The sequence below is a fragment of the Aythya ferina genome, assembly GCF_964211825.1.
Source record: "Aythya ferina genome assembly, chromosome: 12".
NCBI lineage: Eukaryota > Metazoa > Chordata > Aves > Anseriformes > Anatidae > Aythya > Aythya ferina.
The window spans coordinates 8,619,084-8,635,787 of NC_140308.1; the positions used below are offsets into that span (position 1 = coordinate 8,619,084).

General features: G+C 38.4%; 1 long non-coding RNA gene across 7 annotated transcripts in view; it reads left to right on the forward strand.

Annotated features, from left to right (window-relative positions):
- LOC311443514 overlaps nt 1-16,704 on the forward strand; it is a 118,223-nt gene that overhangs the window by 87,690 nt on the left and 13,829 nt on the right. For all 7 annotated transcript variants that reach the window (XR_014697297.1, XR_014697298.1, XR_014697299.1 and 4 more), the window contains 2 exons: nt 1,088-1,172; nt 11,384-11,526. This is a non-coding gene — a long non-coding RNA (uncharacterized lncRNA). The remainder of the gene's footprint in view (nt 1-1,087; nt 1,173-11,383; nt 11,527-16,704) is intronic.

Genomic DNA, 16,704 nt, shown 5'->3' on the forward strand with positions numbered 1-16,704 from the left:
AAATATAGTTTTGGCAACGTAATCCCTTGCGTTTCTTCTTTTTTGAAGAAAGGATGTCTTTGGAAAGGTTGAAACTCCATTCCTTCCATAATACAATGCCATTCAGACTAAGGTTTTACTATAGAGAATGCAAGAGAATATTAGCTATGCGTTAATATGCGTCAGGAGGGGGTTCTTCACAGAGAGGGTGGTTGCACACTGGAACAGGCTCCCCAGGGAAGTGGTCACTGCACCTAGCCTGTCTGAATTTAAGAAGAGATTGGACTGTGCACTTAGTCACATGGTCTGAACTTTTGGGTAGACCTGTGTGGTGTCAAGAGTTGGACTTGATGATCCTTAAGGGTCCCTTCCAACTCAGGATATTCTATGATTCTATGATTCTATGATTCTATGATTAAGACCTTATATTACTGGGAGGGGGGAAAAAAGACTGTAAATCAGTCTGCATCTAAAGTCTTCAGCTTCTTTTTCTGCCTAAACATCTGTCTGCTTTATAACATTTGAATACTAAGAAGATTATCTTGGCTGATGATCCAGCCAGAGTGCTGTTAAACACCTCTTTTCTGCTTTCCTTGCCAAGTTCCTCCTTTGTTTCTTTCCCTCTCAATTTAAAACACAAATTGCTCTTACAGGCCTCAGCCTTTCATCAGAAATTATTAATGCCAGCTCAAGATACCCATCTATTCCAGTTATTAAAAATTTCTGAATGTAAATAAACACAAAATATTTTTAATGAGCATTGATAGGTTTTGGCCTAATAAATAAATTTATGATAAAGCTTTCACTCAAAAACACAATGTGTACATGTGTGTCTGATTTATAGAAACATAGAATAATTTAGACAGGCTCCCATTATTTTTTCTTTGCAGATGTAAAATAGCTAAACGTGAAGAATCATCAAAGTTTTAAATTTATTACATAGAAGTCAAAGAAAGCTGGGTTAAAAGGGATACTACAGTTATAGTCCACAAAAGAATCATTACAGAAGACTTCATGCAGTTGGGAGAAATTATCAGATGTTAATTACAATGGTGTTCCTCAAAAAAAAAAAAATTATAATTGATGCATTCTTTGTTTTAATATGCAGGGTTTGCCATTTGAAGACTTTCATATGGAATGGGAATGTTGCTTGATATATGCCAGTAACTCCAGTGAGAAGCACAATATTAAAGGTATATTAAGTTGAACATAACTGCCAACACAGCATATTTGTTAAGAAAGTGGTATCACAAAGGTTTGTGTTGGATAATAAAGGAAAGAAGAAAAATTCTATATGTATATGTACACGTGTGAGGTATATATGCATATTTACATAAGGAATTGTGATCATGGAAAAAGACAGGTCTTCCTTGGACCTTTACTTCCTATAATAGTTGTTACTTCTCAGCCTTAAACAAGCCTTCCCATCGTAATCAAAATATTATGATACAAATTCACATTTATAGGAAAATGGAAATACTGTTCATCTTTGTTCCTGTTGATAATGTATTTAGAATATTAAGTCTTAAGTAAACTGTGGCACCCCTTCCCACCTCTGCCTTTGATTTTGTTTTGCTTGTATGGCTAATGAATCATTGGAAACGTTAGTTAAAACATAGGAACTTTATCTCTCTGATTTAAGAAGCTGTGAATAGCAGCTTGGAATACTCTAGTATGCTTATCATCACTTACTAGAATGCATTGGCTTCTAAAAAGAGTATTTTCAGCAGTTTTTCATGACCTGACCTACCGTTCACCTCAAGTATTTAGGTACTTAATATCTGTAATGAAAAAGAGGGTATTTTATAAAACAATTAATTATGATCCAGTTTTCTGATCCAGCATTTTCACACACCTTTGGAGTTTTACATTATACCATAACAATTTATGCATTTAGAAAATTAAAGCATAATTGAAAATTATAGTGTGTAAAAGCGGTTCTGATTAACATAATGTACAGGCATGTAATAGGAATGTTAAAGACATAAGAAAGAAGAGAAAGTATTTTAAGCCTCTGAAGTTTAACGTGTCTCTATCCAGAATGCTAACCATCAATAATCTAGTAATTTGTGGGAATGCTGAAAATGTTTACAAAATTGTCTCCTAATTATCTTCCACAGAGAACACTGATCATTTCATTTGGATCTAGTCTTGTTCTAATAGTCTATCTTTAATTATGTAGACATATTTATTTTTAAATGGTGTATTTTTTATATATTTTTTAAATTACTTGAAAATTTTAAATGAAAAATTGGTCCTTAAAGTAAAAACTAGTAGATTCAGAATGGCCTTTATGAAGGCCTTAATCCTTTGAAAAGTGAATGCATGCTCAATTTTAAATGAGTCTGATATTCTTAAGTATACTACATATATACTTTTTTTATATATACTACATATATACTACAATATACTTTTCTGTGGCAAATTTAATATTTGACTTGGTCTGACTCAAACAAAAGGATAATTTATCATGGAGTAAGTTATCACTTTATCCTTTTTTGTTTGTTTGTTTTCATGAGGGATATGTCTAGTACAGTTCTACTAAATAATGCAGAAGAGAACATTGCTAGAAAAATCTGAGGTATTGGTTTGGTTTGGATTTTAGGGAGGTAAACAGAAATATTGGTGGGATGAATCTCTGATATTTGTCCATGAAAGACTTTGTATAAGATATTCATAACCACTTTTAAATGTCAGTATCATAAATATTCATCTCCTGTTCCTTCAAATAAAAGCATTTTCAAGAAAAACCTTGAGAGGGTGAGGCCTTAGCAAGAGTTAACATGTCTCTGAAGCTATTCTGAGCTATGTAACTTTTTAAAAAAAGACTAAATATGGAACTAATACTAAAAAATATGGACTAATATTAAAAAAAGAGTAAATATGGAATTTATGTTCCCATGAAGAGCAAACTGGGCCTACTCTCCTTGTTACAATATTGTTATGTTTACCATGCTGTCTATCTGTCTACATGAAAAACAGACTTCTCCAGTGGAATGCTGAAGTTAAAAGATGAGCTCACCAAAATAAGAAAAACACAGATAATGCTCCACTTTACTTGTCACGATTTAAGCTGATCCTACCATTTGCTGTTCCTTAAAAGATACTGACTTCACAACAAGTTCTTGTTGATGCCAGATGGGTAGATCTTTCCCCATAGATAAGCACGCACTGGAACTTCTGCCAAAATAATGTCCGGAATGCTGGAAAAGGGGAGCCTTACAGTAACCAGGTATGAAAACGATCAGGCACTGCAGGGCTGTAGGACATGGAAAACTCACTCAGAACTGCAAAACTACTTCTTGGCTATGAAGAAAGACTGTTAAAATTATTTTATAAACAGATCAAATGTTGTGGAGGGAATTGTAATTTGAATCAAAATAGAAGATAGTGTGCTATGTTCAAAGCAATGATGAGCTTAGCTGAGGAAGCCTGAGTTTATGGCTTTCTTTTCCTCATTATCAGAGATCCCAGAAGGCCCTGGGATGTTGTGATGCCTCAGTACAAACTCTGGTATTTTGTTTCCTGGGTTCACTTAGTGACAGATCAAGGAAGTGTGAGCAAGAAAATTAATGGTACTTATGGAAGCAACTAGTTTATACATTTGATATCTCGCATCTAAATTCATAATTCTAAGTGAAACTAGCCTTTCAGAACAGTTGCCTAGAACATTTATGTAGGGCATAGGCTTCATGCTGGCCTGCAGAGAAGAAAATTGTTACATTCAGTAGTGTTTCTTTGTTTGGCTTATGTAGATCACGTAGCTAAATGCTTTGTATTTTTAGCTGATGAGAAAATACTTTCTCAGTACAATGTGGGTTAGAAAAATCTGTTCTATCAGGAAAAAAGGGTTATGATGACCCATTAAGGAAACTGCTTAAACCCAGCAGTTTCATTTAAACATGTCTTGTTTCTTTAGTTTGTTAATCCCAAACAAGCCCTAGACATTTTTGAACTATGCAACTAATCCTGAGAAAGCTCACGCATGCAAATTGTTGCTTAGAATGGGAATAAAAGATTATGCTGTCAGGTTTTATATCTAGGACATGTAGGACTTCACTTTTTAAATTATAGAAATGTCACTACTCTTCTGCAGTAATGAAGCATACTTTAACCTTGCATAAGTACTGCTTTACTATCATTAAGGTAAATAGAATGAATAATAATAGTGTTATTTGGCCTGGATAAGATGGAAGGCAGGATCTGTAGAAAATGCAGTGCATAAAAACTGAAATTGGCTTGCTTGTTTAAAAACTCTTCAAATGTGTTAGCATCCCAAATGCCATGAAGATCCCATGGGATTTTTTTTAAAAGGTATGAGTCTAAATCTTTCTCCAGCACGTTGTACATTCACACGAGTAGAGGCTGCCTGCTGATGGAAGAGAGCAGGATTGATTTGCTGCTAGAGGTTTCTTTCTCCATTTCTTCTTGCTCTCTATATATAGGTCTCCCAGCCACAAGCTACCAGACGTGGTGGGTACTTACATTCCTTGGGGGAAGAGGAGGAGAGAGTGAGATCATAGGCCTAGATGATATGGCTATAGTAAATTATTCATTATTGTGGTATATATATATATATATATATATCTATATATATGGAATCTGCCTTAAGTGGTACTTCAGCATCATGAAACATGGCAAGTTGTTTCCCTGTTTCTAATAGTCAAATAGACAAAAAGCTTTAGACATCTTGTTTCTTTATTTCACCTTTTTTGTGTTTATACCCCTTTTTTAACTTTATGAACGTGCACCTTATATGAAACAAAAGCAATGTTTTCATATGACAAAGCAATGAAGATGGAATTTACAGAAGGACAGAACTATTCGTCCAAAACACTATGTAAAAAGCATCTTGCATCACATTACTCCTCTCATATAGATTTAAAATATGTATTTCAAAACTTTCCCAGGATCCTAACCCATAAATATTTAATTCTGAGTATTATCATCAATCAGATTAGACAATCTATGAAAGATATTGGTGGTAAAAGCTTCTTGTGCATTTTGCTCTAGACCTCCAAAAGCACTCCAGGTTCACAGAGAGCTTCTAAGGAGTTGATGGCAGAGGGGGGCCACTGATTAATGGCTCCCTGGGACGCTCTGACACCTCTGCCTGGATCAGAGAGATAAGAGGCAGCCAGAGTCTGCCAGAGAGCTGTGCTTTATACAAGTGAGGCAAAGGTTAACAACACTGACGAATTCCTTCAAGAAACGTGAGATACACAGCTTCCTCTGGGGCAGGATAATGGCCTGCAAAGGGGAGTAATAGAGTGAAGGATCGTTTTGTAGTACTCAAGAAAAAAAAAACAAGAGACAAGACAGAAGATGTTAAAGGGTTAGAATAAAAGCAAGAATAAGAATTCATAGCGAAATGAACCTTAAGTTATGTCAAGCTTCTTCTTTTTTTTTTTTTTTCTTTTTTAGTATAGCTTAATTTATCATCTGTAACCGAGAGCTTTTGTCAAGAGGGTCTTGTTTATTCGTTCTTTCACATCATACTTTGCCTTGCTAAATAAAGTGCATTTCTCCGTGGTAGGAGGACTAACACCAACAAACCTAACAGTACCGTCCATACTTAGTTAAAACAATGTTCACACTATAGTGGTGTAAGGAAAATTCAGATAGATTGGCTAAAGGGATATTTGGTTATTTGTGATAATTGGTACAAAACATATATGGTAGAAAGGCAGTTTCCATAGCCCAAGAATATTGCTAGTAGTTCTTACGTGTAAAATACAGTGGGACACAGGAACTTGCAATGGTCAGTAATCTACTTACCCTTTTGGAAGTGTCCAAAATCACATGCTTCACAAGAAAATGGAAAAAAACATTACAGGTTAATTTTATTTCTCCCCAGTCTGTGCTTGAATTCATGGTACAAAACAAATAAATAAGCAGTCTTTTTATAGTCAGTTTCCACTTGAAGTTACTGGAATATTTTTACTTGAATAAAATGTCATCACACAGGTTGCATTCCTGACCAAGCAGAGAGCCTTGTTATTTACAGATCTAACTATTGGTAAATGCCGTGCATAGAAATAAAGGTGGCTTTAAACTTTGCAAATGTCGTTTGGAAAAAAAAAAAAAAAGGCGTAAGACAGCCTTGGGAGAATTCTGTAAACAGGGTTTGATCCAGAGAACCTGGGAATCATTGGAGGGAAAAAAAATAAATTGGCTTTAATGAGCTTTAACTTCGTTTTCAAAGTAGTAAATTTTGACACATTTGGGATTAGTTTGCATTAGCACAAATGAGCCAGGAGCACAATTCTTTGGAATGGGAATTATTTGAAAATGATTGCAAACTGACATCACTGAGTGAGCTTCAGGACTCCCTTTTCAGTGGCAAAGGCAAGGGGCGAAGGTCCATCAGTGCATGACTTGTTTGGAGCATGAACATTACAGCATCTCCTAGATGTGGGTGGGCACAGCCTGGAAATAGTTACCAGAAGCTCCTGACTCCGTGGGTGTTCTGTTATGCAGTGTGCAAACAGTTTCTGCTGGTGGCCTTGGAGAGCTGCAGGTGGAAAAGACTAAATGTCAGATATATACCCCTTAGCACAGGGGTATGTACAAAAGTAAAAATCACTTACGGGAGCTCAAGAAAAAGTGTTTATTTGGACCAAGAATGAGGATTTAGAAAAAATCCTCAAAGAACTTTTATAGGAAGAGACACTTGGAGACGTGTTTTGAGACTATAAGGATATATCTTTTGGTTATGTCAAGTGCATTACCCATGAGATCACACGTAACCCACATGTGTTGTGCTCGATTTCAAAATGCAATGGGAGAGCAACAAAAAATAAACTTGGAGAACAAGACAGTTTCACCCAGAGTTGGTCTTTCAACATAAATTGTGGATTAGTAAATATCAATTTACAGAGACAAATCTTTGTTGCTTGAAGCAACAAACATAAAAATACTGCATTCTTTCGCTAACAGAAAATTAAGTTGTTTATTTAACACTATTGTCACTAACATAAACAAAATGTGGCACAACTGCAAAGAATTGTAGTTCATGTTGCACTTGCTTTCTTTGCTACAATGGCTCTGAGAAGCATCACTGTAATCAGCTATTCCAAAAGCACAAGATTTTAAAGAGGTATTTAAGACAAGGGTGTTTTTTTTTTGGTTTTGTGTTGTTTTGTTTTGTTTGGCAAATGAGTATGAATTTTGCTGCTTATTTAAAAACAAAACCAACAAAAAACAAAAAACTAGATGCCTTGCACAAGTGAAAGGCACCACCTACAGCCTGAGAAATAACGCTTGTAATTCTTTAAGTTTTGAGACACAGACCTAGAAGATGTTCAACATCCCTTTCTTACAGCCTTATGCCTTTAATGTCAAGGTTGTTACAACTGCAAAGCAAATCTGTGAGGGGAGTTTTGAGAGTTTAAAACTCTTAAAAGTGCAGTCTCACTAGGGAGAGAGGTTTGGAAATAAAGGGATAAGCTAATTATTTATAATTAGGTCAGACTGGGTAGGCTGATTGCCATAATTAACACTGCCTAATGACTGTCCTAAGGGATTTTTACTTGGATCTACCAGGTGAAATCTGGTAAGAACGGATATCTATTCTGCTCTGCCGGTGCGAGAGCACTTGGAGCTCCGGCTGAGGCAGCCGGGAGAGCAGGGACGTGCGTGGGAGGCTGGGAGCGTGGCGGGCTCAGCGCCATGCGGGCTGGGAGCTGCAGGGAAATGTAGGTTAGTGTGCTGGAAGGCTGCGCCGGCCGCATTACGGCGAGCGCTCCTGGGAGGGAAGTGTGTGTGTGGGCTGGGGAAACACTCCCGAGGTAGCGGTGAGGGAGCTGGGTGATGCTTATAAGTAGTTAGAGATCTGCACATCAAATGTCAAAGCTGCATCAAAGCTGCAGCATTCTTAATTGGAAAGGAATCTCTGGAAAATAAGGAAGGAGGATTCATGTGGCTCAAATACCTACGGGGACTTCTTGCAGACTGTTAACCAGAGGTACACAGACTGTGCACACAAATATTTCACATAGCAATCATGAGTCATGACGACTTCCCTTCCTATAGTGTCTTGCACCATTAGCTCAGACAAGGTCCTGTGGGATCCCATGCTGAGTCTGCTAGAGGTGGTGCCTGACTGCATAGCGGTCTCCTACAGCTCAGTGTTCTCCTACCTGCCCTTGTCTCCCTGAAGGAACATTTCCTTCCTTCAGACTAGTTGCTCTCTCTGACCTTAGTCTTCTCTACATCATATATAAAATGAAGCTGAATGACAGCCAAGTGAGTGGGTGCAAGAAATAACACACAGCATTAGGCCATTGAAAAGAACTCAGTAGCTCTCTAGGAAAGAACAGCATGCACATCTGGCACAAGCAAAAGTCCTGCCACGGCCCTCACGCACCTTTCCACCTGGGTGTTCTAGATTTCTGCCTACAGCCACGTCTTGGCCTTTGCAAGCAACACTATGACAATAGTCCTCATTGGTACAGCGGGGAATGCTAGCTCAAAGGCTTTGTTGACCAAAGGGTAGCTGCTTGATGAGGAGTAGAAGATGTAAAAACCACTGACACAAACCATTTAGTAGACAATAGGAGACAATGGCAGTGCCTCCATAGTGAAAGGGATGGAGTGGGCTGATTGGTGTTTCCCACCATTTAATACCGCATGTAGCTTAATAAAAAATGCTTTTTCGGCTCCACAGACCTAAAGCTCAAATACTTTTAAGACTTCCAGGTCTTTCATAGTATTCAGCGTTACGGACAGGACAAATATACACAACGGTTTTTCTCTGATTTAAGCAATATCAATGCCTCTCTACTGCATCTTTGGAAATCTGACTGTGGTTTTCAATCTCAAAGTTACAGTGGTTGTCTGAGGTAACAAAATGGTGTGGCTGAAAGATCTGCAAGACCCACAACCAACTAGATGCAGAACCAAAAGGCTAGAACTTTGTTAAAAATGCAGGCACTTGACACTGATGTGCATTTTCAAATCACATATTGCTTTCATTGAAATATTCATGCCCAAGAAAAACTAACACAAAACTTTATAAATATCAAAACATTTCATGTTGACAGGTCTTAAACACATCTCTGTTTTTGATTTGCATTAGTTTTCATTTGGAAGTTTCTCTCAAGTTTATGTAAACTTTCCCTCTGAACCACACAAAAGACTCCTTAAAATACTGAAATGCAAAATGAAGTGTTCATTTCAGATCAAAGTAAATGCTCAGATTTCCTGTTAAGCTCCCAGTCCATTCCTATTCCCTCCAAACCGTCTAAAAACATTGTTCTGATAAATCTGCCTTTTTTTTTTCCAATTCCAAAAGGAACCAGTCAACCAATTATTTCTGAGGTGATTTGAACAGTGAGCCAATGCAGCCCTATGTCATGGTGCTGTGGTTTGATATGGGCACCTAAGACAAGAACAACTTTTTTGAATGTTGTCCATACCGCATCCTTCGCAGCTCCAGTTAGGCACTCAGAAGGGCTTTTTGTCCTTGGCGCTCTGATGGTTGCTCGCCCCATGTTACTGCCAGTGTCTCAGCCATACATTTTTTCAAAGCCCCATGGGACTGGTCTCAATTAGTCCCTTTTTGCCTTCTGCCTGTGTTAAACATTCCCGTTCCCGTTTCCTTCTTGCAAGGGAGGACTGTTGGGGCGCAGAATTTTAATTACTGTGCTAGAGATGACGTTACCATTGACCCAATGGAAAACAATACAGTGTTGTCTTACCATCACAGAGCGTTTTAAAGAGGACCATTGTAACTGCGATTCACAGGTACAGCTGTCAGCCTGGAAATCCCACGCTGACACCAAGGGGTATGTAGCAGCCACTGGAGAAACTGTGAACTAAATGAATGAGTTCTATTGAAACTGGTGCTAAAAGAAAAGACTCATGCACTCTTAACCGGCACAAGATTGTTCATTATAAAAAAATAGTACCTCCACATTTTAAACTAATGATGACTTTTAGGCATGGTGTAATTATAGCACCAGTGGGAACCCATATGTCACTGAGTGCTCAAATGTAAAGGTTGTGCCTACAAAATGAAGCCATATATTCCCATTAATTGAAGCAGTTGATTTCCAGTTACACAATATTAGTTTTAATGGTGAGACTATTAGAAAGACTATGAATTTCTTTTTGCTATTGATCTGTAGTGTTAAGGTGGCACACTTTTAACTGACCAAATTTGGTGAGAGGGTAACATTCATGCCAGCAGAGTTATATATATGGGTGACTCTTACAGTTGCCATCCGTAAGTTAACATTAGAATAACCTTGATGGAATGGTAGTTTTGTCCTGTCAGCGCAGCCTGCGCAGCTAGAGGATAAAGGATTAGCAAAAGAAATTTTGATGAGGGTATTTACTACTAATGACTGACTTCAGAATTGCCTTTTATCTACAGCTTTTCAAAGAACTTTCCATTCATTAAGCCTTTGCAGAATTGGTAAAAGATACAGAAATGCAGATATCTTTGTGCTAAAACAGGCAGTATTACTTTGACAGTGAAGGGCAGCAGTATACACTAAACATTATGTAAAATAGGAATTGCACAATTTTACAGTGATGCTATCTCTTTGTTAATTAGAGTTTGACCAGGACAGGGGAATGGTCCTTCTCCTAAGAAAAATGATGTAGAATAATCAGGAAATAGTGCTCAGGGTTTCTGTTTTATATTATAGCAGAAAGACAGATGCAATTTATGCAGTGATATAAAAAAATTAAATAAACTTAAGAACATAAATGACACCTGTTTTCTTATTGTAATGAAATCTGATTCCCAAAGTGCCAACCCCAAGAGATAAAAAGCAGCATGTCAGGCCTTCTGAAGTGATGAGCTGAAAACACTGAGATTTTAAAAAATAATAAATGCTGGGCCTTTTTTTTTAAGCATTTTGTCAGATTTCCGTTCCTCTGCAACCAAAAGGAATAGAAATCAGAGAGGGGTGGGGGAAGGAGGGGTAGAGAGAAAAAAATAAAAACAAGCTGCATCTATTGAGATGTCCAGTCTAGCGACAGGCTGGAGAGATGGGTATTTGAAGATTGTTACAATGGGGTGATGGTAAAGCAATGCGCTGTTTTTGGTATTATTCTTTCTTTTTAAAACTACAGTAGTTACTGCTATTTAAATAATCAGCTAAGATTTAGTGTGTAAATTTCTGGTTGCTCAAAGTGCCATAGAGTTCAACAGTTGCTATAGGAGCAATGTTTAAAGGATATCAATACAATTAGTAAGTCCTACAAAAACACGTAATTTAATAGCATATAACTGAAGGCTGCCAAAATATACAGTAATCTGTTGGAAATCCAAAGTTATATGCACATGTGTCAGTGTGAGTCAATGATATGTACATTAAAAAGAAGTAGAAACATTTTTGCTTGGAAATTCATCGTGCAACAAGCCTCACAGTATCTCTGAATATTTTTAAAGGGTAAGATGTAAAAGACAACAGACAGGATCACTTTCAGAATCAGCCATGAACTGGTCAAAGGGATACAGGATTTTCGTTTTGCGTCTGTGAGAGCACATCCCTGCAGTGATCAGAAGATTCAGTAAGAATGGGCGTCATCACAGTGAGTAAAACATTGCATCTAATTTGGGCAGCTTCCAGAAAATTTTGTTATTTAGTTCATTTTCTTATTGCTTTATCATTTCAGCTCATTAAACCAGCCAGAAATTAAATGAATGTCAAAAAAATAAAAATAAAAATAAAAATCTGCCACTTAAAAGGCACAGAAGGTTGGATGAGCACAAGAGATGGTACAAGGAGACTGGGGGGCGAACAGCAGGCATGCACTGGAAGGCTTTTAGCAGCTCCCCCAGAACTACCCCAGTGGTTTCTAGAAGGAACCTATGGAAATCTGTTCTTTCATTTTGGGTGGGTGTGAAAACCCCTACTAATTTAGTGTAATGGCCTAGCCATGTCAATTATTATTATAATAAGGTTGTAATAAGAACATAAATGAAGTCTGTTCTAGGTAACATTGCTTGGCAGTGCATAGGAGGTCTTTTTTGTTGCTGTTTCACAGCGCTGTAAAGCTGTAAATTTGTTGATTAAGGAATCACTCTTTAAACAAGAACATGCACTCTTGCTCCCTGGTAGCGTGCGGCAAGCTAGATTTCAGTTTGCAGTGGTCATGCTGGTTAAAATACTTCCATTCTGCAGTGTTAATCTATTCTTTAATAGCCTGGCTCTGGCCATTGAAATTCACTGTAGGATTTTTTTCCACCCAGTTTGATTCACAGCATTTTCAATTATTTAGATAGGAAACAAACAAACAAGCAAACAAAAAATTGCTTAGTTCCACAAGAAGAAGGAAACTTTAAAATAGGTTCATGGAGCACAGCTTCGCTTAAAGGGAGAATCTTGGGAAATGCTTTGAAAAAAGGGCACTTCAGATTTAGGGTTCTTTTGAAGCCTGTACTAGGCACCAACACAACTTTGAAGTCTCTTAAATGCTTCCTTTATATGCTATTGGCACACAGCTCAGTTAAAACACTCAGCTAATTTTTAATCAGAGATATGAAAAAGCATATAATAAGCATGTGGATTTCTCTTATAAGGCTTGTTGGCTATGGAAGTGCTGCTGAAATGGGCAGCTACATTTCTATCACTTGATGTGACTGTCGTAACCACATGGCCACAAACGGTGTGGGTCTTCAGCTGACAGCTGACATCTCTATAGAACATCTGTTAAGAGAATAATGTATTTCCACAGACCTCCTCCCCAGAAAGTAAGAATAAAACGGTATCACAAAGCAATTTCATTATTTTATCTTTACTGACAGAAGAATAAAAAAAAAAAGAAAGAAGTTTAAAAAATGTTTCCAGCAAAACTAGTTCCAGTGTTTTGGTCAGTAGAGGGAAAACAAATACTCAGACAACTGGAAATGGTTGTTGACTAAGTGGACATGAGGAAAACGTGATTGTAACTAATTTACTTTGAGTGTGACACGTATTGTCACTGTTCCCTGACTTCTGAAACTGAGCAACGCAGGTTTGTAAAATGTCTGTGATTTCTTGACATGAGAAAACTTGCTTAAACTCCTTTAAAATAAACAGAAATGTTATTGTGTTGGATAATACTGAGCCCACTCCCATCCTGTTTTAACTCTCATTGTAGCCAACTCTGTGCTCACAGTCATCTGTGGGGGCTGATGCAGAGTCTGGGCAGGGTATGGGGAGGACGGGCGCATTTGTTGCCCAGACTCTTTAAAGAATTTAGCTGCCAAGTACTAACAGGTCTTTTCTGAGCATCTGCAAACTGAGACTTTTTTTTCCCCCTCTGAAGCTTATATGTTTTCTACATTTGGATGGGTTTTCTCAGGGAGAGCTAAGTGTAAATCAGTGACGACATGGTTATCCTCCTGCCAGGTTCCACATCCCTGCTCCAAATCATAGCCATGCTGAAACTTCATAACAAAAGCTGTTGTCAGTATTCTTTTAATCTTGGCTCTGAATTTTCACTGAAACTTTTCAACTCTGCTCCTTTGAAAACTTAACATTTTTGAAAGCACTAACCCAGGGGAAAAAAAAAAAAAAAAGGATGTGTGTGAGTGTGTTTGTGTTTTGGAGGTGGATATCACAGTGTGTAGTTGTGGTGCTGTCTACAGTGTTATTTCGTTAGGACAGTTCAACAGGGTTTTCAAAGGTGTCTTACGCCAATGCAAATGTTTGAAAAATAATTAAACTACTAAATCTTTTTTTAAAAACGCCTATTTATTGTGTAAGCTTTTGACATATGGACTTAAATATCAGTTTCAAAGTCTTCTATTTCACCTATCTCATTACAGAAGTATATGTGACAGTTATAAGAATATAAGGGTTATGTAAAATTGCATCCACTATTTATGTATTATTGTATCCAACACATATGTCCTTTCCATATGGGATGTTCTCACTGTACAGAACATGGTCGGTTCCAAGTATAACTCAACAGAAGCATTCAACCTTTGATTTTAAAACTGTTATCATCTCCACTTCAACAACCCACGTTGAAAGGAAATTCCAGATTGTGGGGGGGAAATGGCTGCCAATCTGAATAAGGAGGAACATCGTCAGATGGCAGGGAAGTATTTGTACTAGTTGTATTAACAGAAGCAGTGACCTTTACACACTCCAAAACAAGCCATATGGGCCTTGGATCACAGCAACCGTTTGTCAAGCAAAACTCCTGAATCATTTCAAGCAGTGTTCAAACACATAAGAAGCCTGAACACAAAATGCTCTTCTAAATGTATTTCTGAAAGAGGGAGTTGCACCAGATTTTTAGGTAACAGCCATTTAAACCTTCAAATCCTAGGACAAATTTTTTGGCATAAATGTTGGCCCATCCATTGTTTGGGATGGAAAGCAGATGGGCTGCATTTTAGAGTTGCAGTAAGACTCCAAATTCAATTCTGTGGCTTGCTCTTAGGAGAGTTAATGAAAGTTGAATAATATGTACTGGCAGCCCCTAAAACCTTCTGTGTTTTCCTTTTTCTTTTCTTTGGCAGGATGAGACTATTCTGCATTAAATTTGCATATGGCCATCTTTTCCCCTAGCATAACTGTAGTGATTCTTCTGGCCTTTTTGTTGATCAGTGTGGTCCCTAAACTTCACAGACTTTTCCCTCATTGCTCAGGCAATCTCAGTGCTCCTTAAACCTCCTACAAGGGAACCAGGAGGACCTGCAGAAGTGAGCAATGATTTAGTATTTAGCCTGTTAATTCATCAAACAGGTGAGTGTGATATTACGCTCCTCCATGACAACAGTGATCTTTAACTGAAATAAATTAAATCTGTACCGTAAATTTTCTTAATGGAAAGTAATACACTGAGTGCTGGATGCTGGTGGCAAAGGTATTAATGGAGTACACAGGGTGGCAAGCAGAATACATTTTAAATGTAATCTGAAGAAGATCAAGCAAGAAAATAGCATCTTTCAGGAAAATAAATAAAAATTTAGAGAGAGAGAGGCCAAATTGTGCATCTTTCTAGTGAGTAGCATGAATAGAGTGTGTGTGTGTGGGGGGGGGGGGGTCTCTGTGTGTGTTGGGGGTGAGACGTATGCAGAACTGCCTGGAGATCTCAAATAGCTGAGGTGTTCATTTGTCAGAAAGTCAAGTCTAATAACACAACTCAAACAATAAAGTCTTCTGAGTTTAAATAATTTCAGGGTTCAAAAATGACAGACAATGACTAATACTGTTGTTTCTGAGAAAGATATAGAAACTCTTTGGCAGATAAATAACTGAATTTGGCCCACTAAGTTCAACAATCTTTTACCTGCTGGACACCCCACTTCAATGCTATTCAGCTGTGAATGAGAAAGCTTTCATGATCTGAGCGCTTAAAGGATGTATGATGCTTTATAGCAGTGCTCTGCTCTGCCCCCCCACAGCTGTGACAGCAGAGGCGTATTAACCCACAGGGCTGACCTGACCACAACACAACTGGAAAGGAGCCCGGCAGAGAGCCAAGGAACATTTTCTGGGGGTCCATCACTATTTCTAAAGATGAGTAGGATTATGAGAGAAAGGGATTCTAAAAGCTGCAAGGTTATATTTGAAGTCAGCAATGGTCTAGATCCTTCAAAATGTCACACTGCCAGGTCTCCTGAATGGGGGCCTTCAATCTGCTGCACCTCAGAACAGCTGTTTGTTTTTTTTTTCAATAGCACAGCTGATGCAAATAGCACAGGTGATACAAAGCAAACCTTTTCCCCACTTTGCCTTGTCTCCCATGCCTGTGCTTTGGTGTCGGGTCTCTGTCATGGCAAAGTGGTGGCTGGAGAATGGAGACCAAGGAGAGCATTGAGAACTGAGCCCCTTTTGTACCTTCATTCATGCTCAGATTAGCTTCATTGTCTTGTAGGCTTCTTTTTCACTTCATATATCACTGCATACCAATCAGCCACAAAATGGTCTGAATCTTTTTTTCCTCCTGCTCTTCGCTATAACACCTTTCAAGACAAATAGTGAAGTAGGGGTTCCCTGCTACCTTGGCTTCAGCACCTCTTCTGCTGCCTCTCCTTTACGTGCATGCTGCCTTCATAGAAATGCTTCTCATCTGCTTCTTGATTCCCAGAACTGAAACAAGGCCTGGGGATTGGGGGTGTTGTGTTTTTTTTTGATGCAGTTGGTCACAGCACATTGCTAATGTGGCAGCTCCAGCTCTGCCCTTGGCACAGCCACACTGCCCCAAGATGGTGCTGCCCGAAGCATCAGTCCCACGTGGGTGCCCTGTGCCAGGGGGAGCCCTGAATCGCTCATCCGTCAGTGAATATTGCAGTTTGTGATGCCCAGGAATATCTCATAAATTTTGCCCTTAGACTCTGCAGCCAACACAAATTGGTAGCAAAGAATGATAAAGCCTGAGGCTTATGAGGAAGGTCACAAGAAAGGACATACTCTGGGCTATAGGAGACAGATTATTACAGTAACCTTCTTGCTGCCAAATAAACAGAACAGCTGACTGTTGCTGAAATTTGGTTCACCTTTTGTACGTGCAATGGGAAGGGGCCACTTCTGCAATGAATCGCTGTCATGTTGCTTCACGCACTGAGCTGGGAGGGTTAGTTTAGGTTCTGAACTTTATAGGTGCACTGGGAGTCTAATGCTCTTTTATTAGTCCAACTCCGTATTGACCTCTATGCAAAAAAAAGCAGGGACTTTCACATTACCTCATAATCCACCAAGGGCAAATAAACATTCAGAAATTCTAGCCTTTCTTTTTCCCAAGTCTCATTAAAACTGTGGTCTCTGTTAT